Source organism: Oryx dammah, unplaced genomic scaffold (assembly GCF_014754425.2).
Source record: "Oryx dammah isolate SB20612 unplaced genomic scaffold, SCBI_Odam_1.1 HiC_scaffold_18, whole genome shotgun sequence".
Taxonomy (NCBI): Eukaryota; Metazoa; Chordata; class Mammalia; order Artiodactyla; family Bovidae; genus Oryx; species Oryx dammah.
In genome coordinates this window covers 3,612,439-3,626,697 of record NW_024070202.1, presented here as the reverse complement: position 1 = coordinate 3,626,697, position 14,259 = coordinate 3,612,439, and positions in this window count along the sequence as shown.

Here is a 14,259-nt window from a genome sequence, read left to right as displayed (position 1 = left end):
ATAAATCAAATCAAGAAAAATGGGAAGTGATATGTCACTTACTGATTAGTTCTTAGGTGCCAAAACTGTGACAGGCACTTTTTGTGTATGGCTTCTTTGAATCCTTATGACCACTCTGTATTAACCCCTTTTAAGTGATGAAGCCAGTTCAGCTCAGTGTTTGAGCAGACAGACACATAGCAAATGAGAGAAGTCAGAAATCTCCCAGGTCTTTCTGGTTTCAAACTCCATGCTTGTGTTACTCTATCACACTGCCTTGACACAGGACAAAGGGCTAGGTGGCAAACTGTGTTTCCAGCATCCAAAAGCCAGTAGTGCTTTTGGATGTTTCCTTAAGAAGATGGCTGAGTAATACTCCATTGTGTATATGTACCACAGCTTTCTTATCCATTCATCTGCTGATGGACATCTAGGTTACTTCCATGTCCTAGCAATTATAAATAGTGTTGTGATGAACATTGGGGTACACGTGTCTCTTTCAATTCTGGTTTCCTCAATGTGTATTCCCAGCAGTGATTGCTGGGTCATAAGGCAGTTCTATTTCCAGTTTTTTAAGGAGTCTCCACAATGTTCTCCATAGTGGCTGTACTAGTTTGCATTCCCACCAACAGTGTAAGAGGGTTCCCTTTTCTCCACACCCTCTCCAGCATTTACACAATGGAGTATTACTTAGGCATCAAAATGAATACATTTGAATTAATTCTAATTGGGTGGATGAAACTGGAGCTGATTATACCAAGTGAAGTAAGCCAGACAGAAAAACACCAATACAGCATACTAACACATATATATGGGATTTAAAAAGATGGTAATGATAACCCTGTATGCGAGACAGAAAGAGAGACACAGATGTATAGAACAGACTTTTGGATTCTGTGGGAGAAGGAGAGGGTGGGATGATTTGGGAGAATGGCATTGAAACATGTATATTATCATTAAGAAATGAATCACCAGTCTAGTTTTGATACAGGATACAGGATGCTTGGGGCTGGTGCACTGGGATGACCCAGAGAGATGATACGGGGAGGGCGGTGGGAGGGGGGTTCAGGATTGGGAACTCATGTACACCCGTGGTGGATTCATGTCAATGTATGGCAAAACCAATACAGTACTGTAAAGTAAAAATAAAACAAAATAAAATAAAAAGATGGCAGTGCACTTTGAGACATAACTGAATTTCAAAAAAGGTGACCAGAAAGCAAGAAGAATTTTTTCCATTTTTTTTTCTTGGAAAAAATGATGGTGCGAAAATATTTTTGACAATAAGAGGTGCTAACATTTGATTTGGGTGTTTGATCGGTCGGATTTTCATTTGGTGTGTGTAGTTTACTGGTCTATGTATTGCTTACTTTAGAAGGTTGAAGTTCTAAACTGAGTATGTTCATACATTAGAAAAAGTTCTCTTTTAAAATTTTTATTAAAGTTCTTAACATGCCATATCACCTAGTTATTGTATCGCATATACATTATTGTTCTAATTCCTAGATGTGCTGTCATATATATACACTAAATGGCTTCCCTGATAGCTCAGATGGTAAACAATCTGCCTGCAATGCAGGAGATCTGGGTTCAGTCCCTGGGTAGGGAAGATGCCCTGGAGGAGGGCATGGCAACCCACTCTAGTACTTTTGCCTGGAAAATTCCATGAACAGAGGAGCCTGCTGGGCCACATTCCATGGAGTCACAAAGAGTGACTGAGTGACTAACTTTCTTTCCTTCTATGCACTAAACAGAAAGGAGCCTTACTGTGCAACAATTATATTAAAGAAGACTCAGTTATGCTTTATATTGTTATTCAAAAGTTTTGGTCAAATGTGCACGTGTATTAGTCGCTTAGTTGTGTCTGACTCTTTGTGATCCCATGGACTGTAGCCCACTAGACTCTTCTGTCCATGAAATTCTCCAGGTAAGAATGCTGGAGTGGGTTGTCATTTCCTTTTCCATTTGGTGAATATACATTATTAATTTTCATCTAATCACTCACCAAAAATAATGTGATAAAAAATCAAAAGTCAAAAAAAGAGAGGAAGATTGTAAAAAAAAAAAAAAAAGAAAAAAGAAAAGAACAAGAGCTACAAAGAGAAAACAATTACAAACGTGATAATTTACACCTTGTCCTGTGATCCTGGACAAGCTCTCAAAATGATAGTTGAAACCTTATGGTGTTCTAACAGATTTGTGGTCTCTGAAGAAGAAGATTTAGCTCCAGGACCAAACACAGTGTTAGTCACTCAGGGCTTTGTGTAGTAGACACTTTATTAAAGTGATTGTGACAGAAAAAATCTCTGACATGGATATCAGAATGGCGTAGAAAGATTAATTACCTTGCTAGTTTTAAGGAGGGTATTATATACGTTTTTTAGCTGTTGAGAATAGGAAAAAAAAAAAAAAAAAAACTTCAAGGCTGTGAAATTTTTGCCCAGACCCTTTCCTATAACACATATCCTGAAATGATATCAACATGAGATTAGCCAAAAGGAACGGATTAACCTAGAGCCCAAGCCTATGAAACTTTTACCCAGAACTTCTCCTATAACATGCATTCTGAACTAAAACAAACAAACAAACAAAACATGTCCTTGAACAAGAAATATTGCTGCCTACAAGGCCTATGTGTTTAAAGCAATTTAATGTGAAAAAGAAAGTATATTCACCTCCTCCTTTAAGGAGACTTAGGCTTGGACTCCTTCTCAACCTGGTTAAGTTAACTCTCTCACTTGGTGGCTATTAATCCAACTATATCTATAATTCCTTTAAATATCAATTATATAAATTCACCAATTTAAGGACAGATATTGGTAGAGTGGATTAAAAAACAAAAGCAAACAAACAAAAAAAAAGTGAATCCAACTGTATCAAAAAGAAAGCTGGTGTTGCTGTTTTATTTTTTGACAAAGCCATCTTCAGAATAAGGGAAATTATCAGAGATTAAAATAGGGCATTATGTAATGATTAAGTGATCAATTCTCAGAGAAGACAAAACAATCCTAAATGTGTCTGAACCTAAGAACAGAGTGTCAAAACATATAAGACAAAAGTAGGTAGAAGTGAAAGGAATTAATGGGGCAATCTATTATAGTTGAAGACTTGAAACACCTTTTGTTCAGGAATTGATATATAAAGCAAAATGAAATGGGTAAGAAGATAGTTGACTTGAACAAGAAAATCAATCAACTGAATTTAATTGACATTTATAGGCTATTTCATCCAGCAACATTAGAACACACATTCTTCTCAGGGTTGCATGGAACATGCAACAGAATAGTCACCAAGGAAGACTATTCTGGGCTGTAAAACACACCTTAACAATAATTTTTTTGTTTGCTGTTTTCTTGCTTAACTTGTTAAGGATTTTTTTATTGTTGTTGATGTGGCTCATTTGTAAAATCTTTATTATATTTGTTACAATATTGTATCTATTTTTTAAAATTGTTTGTTTGTTTGGCCATGGAACATATGAAATCTCAGTTCCTAACGAGGGATTAAACTCACACCACATTTATTGGAAGGCAAAGTTTAACCACTGGACCACCAGAGAAGTCCAGACAGTTCAATACAGGATACAGAATGCTTGGGGCTGGTGCACTGGGATGACCCAGAGAGATGATATGGGGAGGGAGGCAGGAGGGGAGTTCAGGATTGGGAACTCATGTACACCCCTGGTGGATTCATGTCAATGTATGGCAAAACCAGTACAGTATTGTAAAGTAAAATAAAGTAAAATTAGTATATATATATATATATATATATATATATATATATATATATATATATAAAATAAATAAACAAAGAAAATAAAAGGAGTATAAAGTATGTTGTTACATTTCAGTGAAATTAAACTAGAAATCAGCAATGAGATTGCCAAAAACTCTTCAAATATTTAGAAATGAAACAAACCCTTTCTATATTACACATATATCAAGGAAGAAGTCTCAAGAACAATTAAAACATTTTGAACTAAATAAAAATATAAAATGGAAATTTTGAGAATGCAATGTAATTTATTCTTAGAAGCAAATACAGTAATAAACACACATATTCTAAACATGGAAATCTAAAATCAATAACTAAGCTTTCATTTTAGTGTAGAGAAAGTAGAGAGATTTATGCATAAAGCAAGCAGCTGATAGGGATTAACGAAAATTACACCAGAAATCAATGAACTACACCACTTGAAACTACAGAGAAAATTGGTGAAAGCAAAAGCTGTTTTTTTTTTTGAAAAGATCAATAAAATTGGTAAACATATATCTAGAGTAATAAGGAAAAAAGAGAAATGACAAAAATTACCAATATTGAAATAAAAGCAAGGTAATCACTATTGATCCCATCCACATGATTGATAAATTAGATGAGCTAGAACAATAATTTTGAAAGAAACAAGATACAAAAGTCACAGAAAGAGAAATCTATAGTCTGAATAGGCCATTACCTGTTAAGTTCATATTTTGCAATCTTCAAAAACAGAAATGACAAATCCAGTGGTTTCACTGATGAATTGTATGAAATATTTAGGAAGAAATGGTACTAATCCTCCATAATATTTTTAAGAATAGAGGTAACAGTTCCTCACTCATTCTATAGATCAGAATAATCCATGTGATATTCTGAGGAGGATATTGGAGAATTCAGTATGAATTTATTTTAAAAATAATGCACATAGTTACATCAGATTGATTATATTCTTTGCAGCCAAAGATGGAGGAGCTCTATAGAGTCAATAAAAACAAGACCAGGAGCTGACTGTGGCTCTGATCATGAACTCTTTATTGCCAAATTCAGACTTAAATTAAAGAAAGTAGGGAAATCCACTAGACCACTCAGGAATGATCTAAATAAAATCCCTTATGATTATACAGTGGAAGTGAGAAATAGATTTAAGGGACTAGATATGATAGATAGAGTGGCGGATGAACTATGGATGGAGGTTCGTGACATTGTAAAAGAGACAGGAATCAAGACCATCCCCATGGAAAAGAAACGCAAAAAAGCAAAATGGCTGTCTGAGGAGGCCTTACAAATAGCTGTGAAAAGAATAGAAGTGAAAAGCAAAGGAGAAAAGGAAAGATATAAGCAGCTGAATGCAGATAGCAAGAAGAGATAAGAAAGCCTTCCTCAGAGATCAGTGCAAAGAATTAGAGGAAAACAATAGAATGGGAAAGACTAGAGATATCTTCAAGAAAATTAGAGACACCAAGGGAATATTTCATGCAAAGATGGGCTCAATAAAGGACAGAAATGTTTCGGACCTAACAGAAACAGAAGATATTAAGAAGAGGTGGCAAGAATACACAGAAGAACTGTACAAAAAAGATCTTCACGACCAAGATAATCACGACGGTGTGATCACTCACCTAGACCCAGACATCCTGGAATGTGAAGTCAAGTGGGCCTTAGAAAGCATCACTACAAACAAAGCTAGTGGAGGTGATAGAATTCCAGTTGAGCTATTTCAAATCCTGAAACATGATGTTGTGAAAGTGCTGCACTCAATATGCCAGCAAATTTGGAAAACTCAGCAGTGGCCACAGGACTGGAAAAGGTCAGTTTTCATTCCAATCCCAAAGAAAGGCAATGCAAAAGAATGCTCAAACTACTGAACAGTTGAACTCATCTCACATGCTAGTAAAGTAATGCTCAAAATTCTCCAAGCCAGGCTTCAAGAATACGTGAACCGTGAACTCCCTGACATTCAAGCTGGTTTTAGAAAAGGCAGAGGAACCAGAGATTAAATTGCCAACATCCGCTGGATCATGGAAAAAGCAAGAGAGTTCCAGAAAAACATCTATTTCTGCTTTATTGACTATGCCAAAGCCTTTGACTGTGTGGATCACAATAAACTGTGGAAAACTCTGAAAGAGATGGGAATACCAGACCACCTGACCTGCCTCTTGAGAAATCTGTATGGAGGCCAGGAAGCAACAGTTAGAACTGGACATGGAACAACAGACTGGCTCCAAATAGCAAAAGGAGTACGTCAAGGCTGTAAATTGTCACCCTGCTTATTTACCTTATATGCAGAGTACATCATGAGAAACACTGGGCTGGAAGAAGCACAAGCTGGAATCAAGATTGCCAGGAGAAATATCAATAAGCTCAGATATGCAGATGACACCACCCTTATGGCAGAAAGTGAAGAGGAACTAAAAAGCCTCTTGATGAAAGTGAAAGTGGAGAGGGAAAAAGTTGGCTCAAAGCTCAGCATTCAGAAAATGAAAATCATGGCATCTGGTCCCATCACTTCATGGGAAATAGATGGGGAAACAGTGGAAACAGTGTCAGACTTTATTTTTTTGGGCTCCAAAATCACTGCAGATGGTGACTGCAGCCATGAAATTAAAAGACGCTTACTCCTTGGAAGAAAAGTTATGACCAACCTAGATAGCATATTGAAAAGTAGACATTACTTTGCCAACAAATGTCCATCTAGTTAAGGCTCTGGTCTTTATAGTGGTCATGTATGGATGTGAAAGTTGGACTGTGAAGAAGGCTGAGTGCCGAAGAATTGATGCTTTTGAACTGTCGTGTTGGAGAAGACTTGAGAGTCCCTTGGCCTGCAAGAGGATCCAACTAGTCCATCTGAAGGAGATCAGCCCTGGGATTTATTTGGAGGGAATGATGCTAAAGCTGAAACTCCAGGACTTTGGCTACCTCATGAGAAGAGTTGACTCACTGGAAAAGACTCTGATGTTGGGAGGGATTGGGGACAGGAGGAGAAGGGGACGACAGAGGATGAGATGACTGGATGGCATCACGGACTTGGTGGACGTGAGTCTGAGTGAACTTTGGGAGTTGGTGATGGACAGGGAGGCCTGTCGTGCTGCGATTCATGGGGTCTCAAAGAGTCAGATATGACTGAGCCACTGAACAGAACTGAACTGATATAGTTACATGTATAAATATTTATAGATATGTAAACATACAGGTTTACACACATACATACATTATCATTGCTTTGTTCACTAAAAGGGCAGAGACACTCCAGAGCAATGAAAGCACCTAGTGTCCAGAATTTAGTTTTTATTACAATTCTCCAATTAAAGGAACCAGGGGTCCTTGGAGAAATAGAAGAATCTTTTAGAACAAGAAACATAGAAGATGAACCTGGGCTAAAGAGAGTCTAAAAACATGTTCAAAACAAACAGCAAATAAAAATGAAGAAATACCTCCAAATTTGGGATGTGCTCATCAAAGAAAAGGAGAAAGCACTGGTGACCCACTTCAGTACTCTGGCCTGGAAAATCCCATGGATAGAGGAGCCTGGTAGGCTGCAGTCCATGGGGTTGCCAAGAGTCGGACAAGACTGAGCGACTTCAATTTTACTTTTCACTTTCACTTTTCACTTTCATGCATTGGTGAAGGAAATGGCAACCCACTCCAGTGTTCTTGCCTGGAGAATCTGAGGGATGGGGAAGCCTCGTGGGCTGCCATCTATGGGGTCACACAGAGTCGGACATAACTATAGCAACTTAGCAGCAGCAGCAGCAGCATGAAAGAGGTACAGCAAACAACTTAAAGATAACTCAAGGCCTGAGTCTAGAATTAGTTCAGTTCAGTTCAGTTCTGCCGTTCAGTAGAGTCCAACACTTTGCAAACCCATGGATTGCATGCCAGACTTCCCTACCGATCAACAACTCCAGGAGCTTGCTCACACTCGTGTTCATTAACTTGGTGATGCCATCCAAACATCTCATCCTCTGTCATCCCCTTCTCTCTGCCTTCAATTTGTCCGAGTATCAGGGTCTTTCCCAATGATTCAGTACTTCGCATCAGGTGGCCAAAGTACTGGAGTTTCAGCTTCAGCATTGGCTCCTCCAATGATTATTCAGGACTGATTTCCTTTAGATTGACAGGTTTGATCTTGTTGAAGTCCAAGGGACTCTCAAGAGTCTTCTCCAACACCACAGTTCAAAACCATCAATTCTTCAGAGTTCAGCTTTCTTTATGATTCAACTCTCACATCCATACATGACTACTATGGAAAAACCATAGCTTTGATTACACAGACCTTTTTTGGCAAAGTAATGTCTCTGCTTTTTAATATGCTTTCTAGGTTGGTCATATCTTTTCTTCCAAACAGCAAGTGTAATTAATTTCATGGCTGCAGTCACCATCTGCATTGATTTTGAAGCCCAAGAAACAGTCTGTCACTATTTCCATTGTTTCCCCATCTATTTGTCATGAAGTGATGTGATCAGATGCCATGATCTTTGTTTTTTGAATGTTGAGTGTAAAGCCAAGTTTTCCCCTAGCCTATTTCACTTTCATCAAGGCTCTTTGGTTCCTCTTTGCTTTCTGCCATAAGGGTGGTGTCATCTGTATATCTGAGGTTATTGGTATTTCTCCTGGCACTCTTGATTCCATCTTGTGCTTCGTTCAGCCCAGTGTTTTGCATGATGTACTCTGCATATAAGTTAAATAAGCAAGGTGACAATATACAGCCTTGACATTGTCCTTTCCTGATTTGGAACCAATCAATCGTTCCATATCTGATTCTATCTGTTGCTTCTTGACCTTCATACAGATTTCTCAGGAGGCAAGTAGGTTTGTCTGGTATTTACATCTCTAAGAATTTTTCAGTTTGTTGTGATTTACAAAGTCCAAAAGTTTATTCAATAAAGCAGAAGCTTTTCTGGAATTATTTTGTTTTTTTCTATGATCCAATGGATGTTGGCAATTTGATTTCTGCTTTTTCTGCCTTTTCTAAATCCAGCTTGAACATATGGAAGTTCTCCATTCATGTACTGTTGAAACCTGCCTTGGAGAATTTTGAACATTACTTTGCTAGTGTGTGAAATCAATGCAACTGTGCAGTAGTTTGAACATTTTGGGGATTGCCTTTCTTTGATTTTGGAATGAAAACTGACCTTTCCCTATCCTGTGGCCTCTTTTGAGTTTTCCAAATTTGTTGGCATGCTGAATTCAGCCATTTCATAACATTATCTTTTAGGATTTAAAATAGCTCAGCTGGAATTTCATCACCTCCACTAGCTTTGTCAGTAGTTCTGCTTCCTAAGAACCACTTGACTTCACATTCCAGGATGTCTGGCTCTAGGTGAGTGATCACACCATCATGGTTATTTGGGTCATTAAGATCATTTTTGTATAGCTTCTCTGTAAAATAGGAGTTTAAATTTGTAAAAACTACTTAAGTTGAATTGTGTGTTTATAAAATGTTTTAAATTTCTATTGTTTTCTATCAAAATTAAAAAAAAAAAACTCTTTATCTGTGACAACTAAGCCTTACCAAATTACTTAGCAACCAATTTTAGCATTAAATAAATAAGAGGTAAAACACCATTAATATTGTACATAAAATTTTTCAATAATATTTTCTGCATAAAATATTTGTTTTATTTATATATTCAGCCCACCATTGCACTCATCTCACACGCTAGCAAAGTAATGCTCAAAATTCTCCAAGCAAGGCTTCAACAGTAAACTGATGACTTCCAAAAGTTCAAACTGGATTTAGAAAAGGCAGTGAACAAGTGATCAAATTGTCAACATCCATTGGATGTGAGAGTTGGACTATAAAGAAAGCTGAGCATTGAAGAATTGATGCTTTTGAACTGTGGTGTTAGAGAAGATTCTTGAGCATCCCTTGGGCTGCAAGAACATCATACTGGTCAATCTTAAAGGAAATTAATCCTGAATAATCAATGAAGGGACTGATACTGATGCTGATGCTGAAACTCTGAATCTTTGCCCAGCTGATTTGAAAATTGACTTATTGGAAAAGACTCTGATGCTGGGAAAGATTAAAGGCAGAAGGAGAAGGGGACGACAGAGGATGAGATGGTTAGAAGTCATCACCGACTCTATGGATATAGTTTGAGCAAGTTCCAAGAGCTGATGATCAACAGGGAAGCCTGGCTTGCTGCAGTCCATGGGTTCACAAAGAACCAGATACGACTGAGTGAGTGAACTTAATTGAATTGGAAAGATTTGGGTGTAAAAAACAAACAAAACCCGAACATTTTGCATTTCATGAAAAGTTCATATCACTTTTCCTTATGTAAGTGTAGCTCTCAAACAAGTCATAACTAGAAGATCCATATAAAAACTCTCAAGTTTAACTAGTGTCCCATAAAAATAAAGGATTGCCTGTTTTCTAATCTTATAATGCTGATGTCTGTTATGAACCTCTTATCATACAAAGACACAGAGAAAGCTTCTATAAATTTCTGTACTACAAATGTAGCCAAAATGTTGTTAAACTTTCATTTGAAAAGTAAAAAAAAAAAAGAAAAGACAAATGCTGAGAATTTTTAATTTATAAGAATATAATATGTATATAATTATATGTATAATTATATAATACAATTACAATATATGAGAATATAACACACATATTATATAAGTATATAATACATACATAATATATAAGAATATAATACATATAAATGTGCTAATAAATAATTGAGATCTGATATCAATTATATTGTATAGTTATCATATAATTCCCTACCCCTGAAGTAAAAGAAAGTAAGCTGCTTTAGATAAGCACATAAAAGTGTATTCTAACTTCTTGCTCTTGAAGTACATGGCTAATCTTAAAAATAACTAGCAGTAGCTAGTAAAATTCAAATTACTGGTTGAAAGGGAAAATGAGTTTTGAGGAAGGAATGTCTAACATATGCATAGAAATCAGGACTCCACAGCAGCACAGAGACCAAAGATGCTGAATTTTGAAAAGGGACAATTGCTCAAAAGTTCTTGCAGAAAATGATTTGTCTTTATGTAAGTTTTGCTTTCTAACTAGCACAGTTTTATTTGTTTGGCTCTTGAAGTCTAGGTACTCTGAGAATTCTGAGCCTGTTGAGGTCCTGGGGATTACCTGTCCAGTGGGATGTGAAGGAAGCTCTTGCTTTACCAAGCGACCTCCCCATGGGGGAGGTGAAAGAGTTGGGAGGAACTGACGATGAATCCACATGAAAATCTACTCACAACTAAGAGTGAAAGAAAAAACACCCAACAAACCTGCATTTGGATCTGAGATATGTGTTTCTCCTCCGTGCAATGGGAATCAAAATACCAGCTTTCTTTATATTTAGATACAGCCACTCCCTCTCAATGTTGCCAGCCTGTAGGTCAAGGACATCATACATGAAAATAAGCTCTAGCTCAAGCAGTTACCTTAATCAGTATCTTGCTTAAGCATCTATATAACTGGTCCTGGAGGTAGACTTCTCATTTCTTGTAGCTTTATGAAAGAGGTGTTCTTTTCGTTAGGCCCTGATACCAAGCTGTTCTTCACAGGTATGAGTTTACTGTTCCATGCCTTTGGGTATATGTGTTAGTCTCTCAGTTGTGTCCGATTCTTTGTGACCCTGTGGACTGTAGTCTGCCAGGCTTTTCTGTCCATGGGATATTCCAGGAAAGAATACTGAAGTGGATTGCCATTCCCTTCTCCAGGGAATTTTCACGTCCCAGGGATAAAACCTGGGTCTTCTGTATTGCAGGCAGATTCTTTACCAACTGACCCATCAGTCTACTGACAGTTAAATAGAACTGAGGCTCAGCAACCATTTTCTATTTTCCACATTTATTAGATTAAAATACGTGTAATGCATTTATCTAGTTTCCCAGGTGGCTCTCTTGATAAAGAATCCTCCTGCCAATGCAGGAGACATAAGAGACTTGAGTTTGATCCCTGAGTCGAGAAGATCTCCCTGGAGAAGGAAATGGCAACCCACTCCAGTATTCTTGCCTGGAGAACGTCATAGACAGAGGAGCATGGTGGGCTACAGTCCACGGGGTCGTGAAGAGACCGATATGACTGAAGTGATTTAGCAGGAAGTGCATTTATCTAGTTAATTGTAGACAGTTACCAAATGTCAAGGAGAAGAAATTTACCTGTCCATGATCCCTGTTATGTGATAGTTTGATTTTTGTTGTCACAGAAGGAACCGTAGCTGTGTGGCAAGGTGGTTTTCCATATATTGGCCTGCACACTGGGGGCAGTGACACATCTGAGAGCCCTGGAACCTGGGTAGGCGCACTCTACCCAGGTACTTGAGCCCACTCAGCCTCTGTGGGACTGTTAGTATTGACGGATGGACACCAGCCTGAGTTTTCCTGAAACTAGAAAGTCACATGGGAATAGTGACATGTCACACATTACACTGAGCACTTTCTTGACTGATTGATGTGGATCTTGCCAATGAAAATGTCTCAAAGAAGATTCTTTCAGATCTGATCACAGAGTAGCATAAAATATTTAAATCTCACCTTGTGAGCAAGTAATTTCCAAGCACATACATTCTTTTCTGGAGTTATCTAGTGTCACAAAGAATCAGGTACAACTGAACAACTGAACTGAACTGAACACCTTTTTACGTTTGCATTCAATGCTGTAAATTTCCCTCTAAGCACTGGTTTTACTAACTACATTTCACAGTACGTAGAATGCAGATAAGCTGTATTTTATATTTTTAAAGTTTGAAATATTTTTGAATTTCTCTTGAGAATTATTCTTTAATCCATGTATGATTTAGAAGCGTGTTGATTAGTCTGTACTTTGAAGTTTTCCAACTATCTTTGTTATTTATTTGTAATATACTTCTATTGTGGTCTGAGAACATATTTATATAATTTCTATTGCTTCATATTTGTTAGTTTGTGGATTACAGGCAATGGTTGTGTCTATACTGGTGAATGTTGCATTTAAGGTTGAGAAAAATGTGAGTTCTACTGTTGGATGAAGTAGTCTAGATGGGTCAATTATATCCGGTTAGTTGATAACGCTGATGATTTCAGCTATGGCCTTACCGATCTTCTTTCTTCAGGATGTGAAGAAACATCTTCTTTCTTTAGGATGTGAAGAAACATCTTCTTTCTTTCAGAAACATCTTGTTTCTTTCAGAGAAGTCTCCAAATATGATAGTCTGGTACACTTCTCCTTGTAGTTTTTGCCAACAAAGGTCCGTCTAATCAAGACTATGGTTTTTCCAGTGGTCATGTATTGATGTGAGAGTTGGACTGTGAAGAAAGCTGAGTGCCGAAAAATTGATGCTTTTGAACTGTGGTGTTGGAGAAGACTCTTGAGAGTCCTTTGGACTGCAAGGAGATCCAACCAGCCCATTCTGAAGATCAGAGCCCTGGGATTTCTTTGGAAGGAATGATGCTAGAGCTGAAACTCCAGTACTTTGGTAGGCTACAGTTCATGGGGTCACAAAGAGTCAGACACGACTGAGCGACTTCATTTCACTTCACTTTAGTATCCTCAGTATATCATGCTTTTTATAATTATGTCTTAGTTCTTATTGCTCCTCTTCTGTCATTTTAATTTTCTCTTTCCATCTGCAGTTTTAAAATTTTGTTGACTTTACTTTGAACTCAGTGTTTTTTTCTTTAGCTGTGAGCAGACTATTAATCGATCCATCAAGGCATTCTTTATGCCTATTATAGTTCTTTTGATTTCTAGAATCATTTTGGTTCCTTAATTAGAGTTTTCCTCTCTGCTGACCCACGTGGTTTGTAGTTTTTGCCATTTCCCCAACATTTTCTGTTAAAATTATTACCATATTAACTATAATTGTTGTATATTTCCCATCTTATAATTATAATGTCTCTGTCATATATGAGCTTGTTCTAACACTTATCCTGTCTTTTCAAAGTGTGTGTGTATATATATATATATATATATAAATGTATATATATATATATTTGTCTTTAATTGCGCTTTCTAAATTTTTACTGTACTTCAGATATAATGTTTTGGGTAAGCAGAACTTGGGCAAATAGACATTTATCGTAAGGCTTTATATTTATCTGGCTAGAAGTTAGACTGTGAAATTAAAAGTCTCGCAGTTGTGTCCGACTCTTTGCAACCCCATGGACTATACAGTCCATGGAATTCTCTGGGCCTGCAAACTGGAGTGGATAGCCTTTCCTTTCTCCAGGGGCTCTTCCCACCCAGGGATCAAACCCAGGTCTCCCTCATTGCAGGTGGATCTTTTACCAGCTGAGCCAAAATGGAAGCCCCAGAAGTTAGACTGTATCTACTCTTTAATACAACTACAGGTTGTTGTTGTTGTTTTTGTTGTTCGTCTTAAATTTATGTCTGACTCTTCTCAACCACCTGGATTATGGTACGCCAGACTTCCCTATCCCTCACCATCACCCAGAGTTTGCCAAGTTCACGTCCATTGCATCAGTGATGCTATCCAACCATCTCATCCTCTGTTGCCCCCTTCTCCTCCTGCCTTCAATCTTTGCCAGCATGGGGGTCTTTTCCAATGAGTCGGCCCTTTG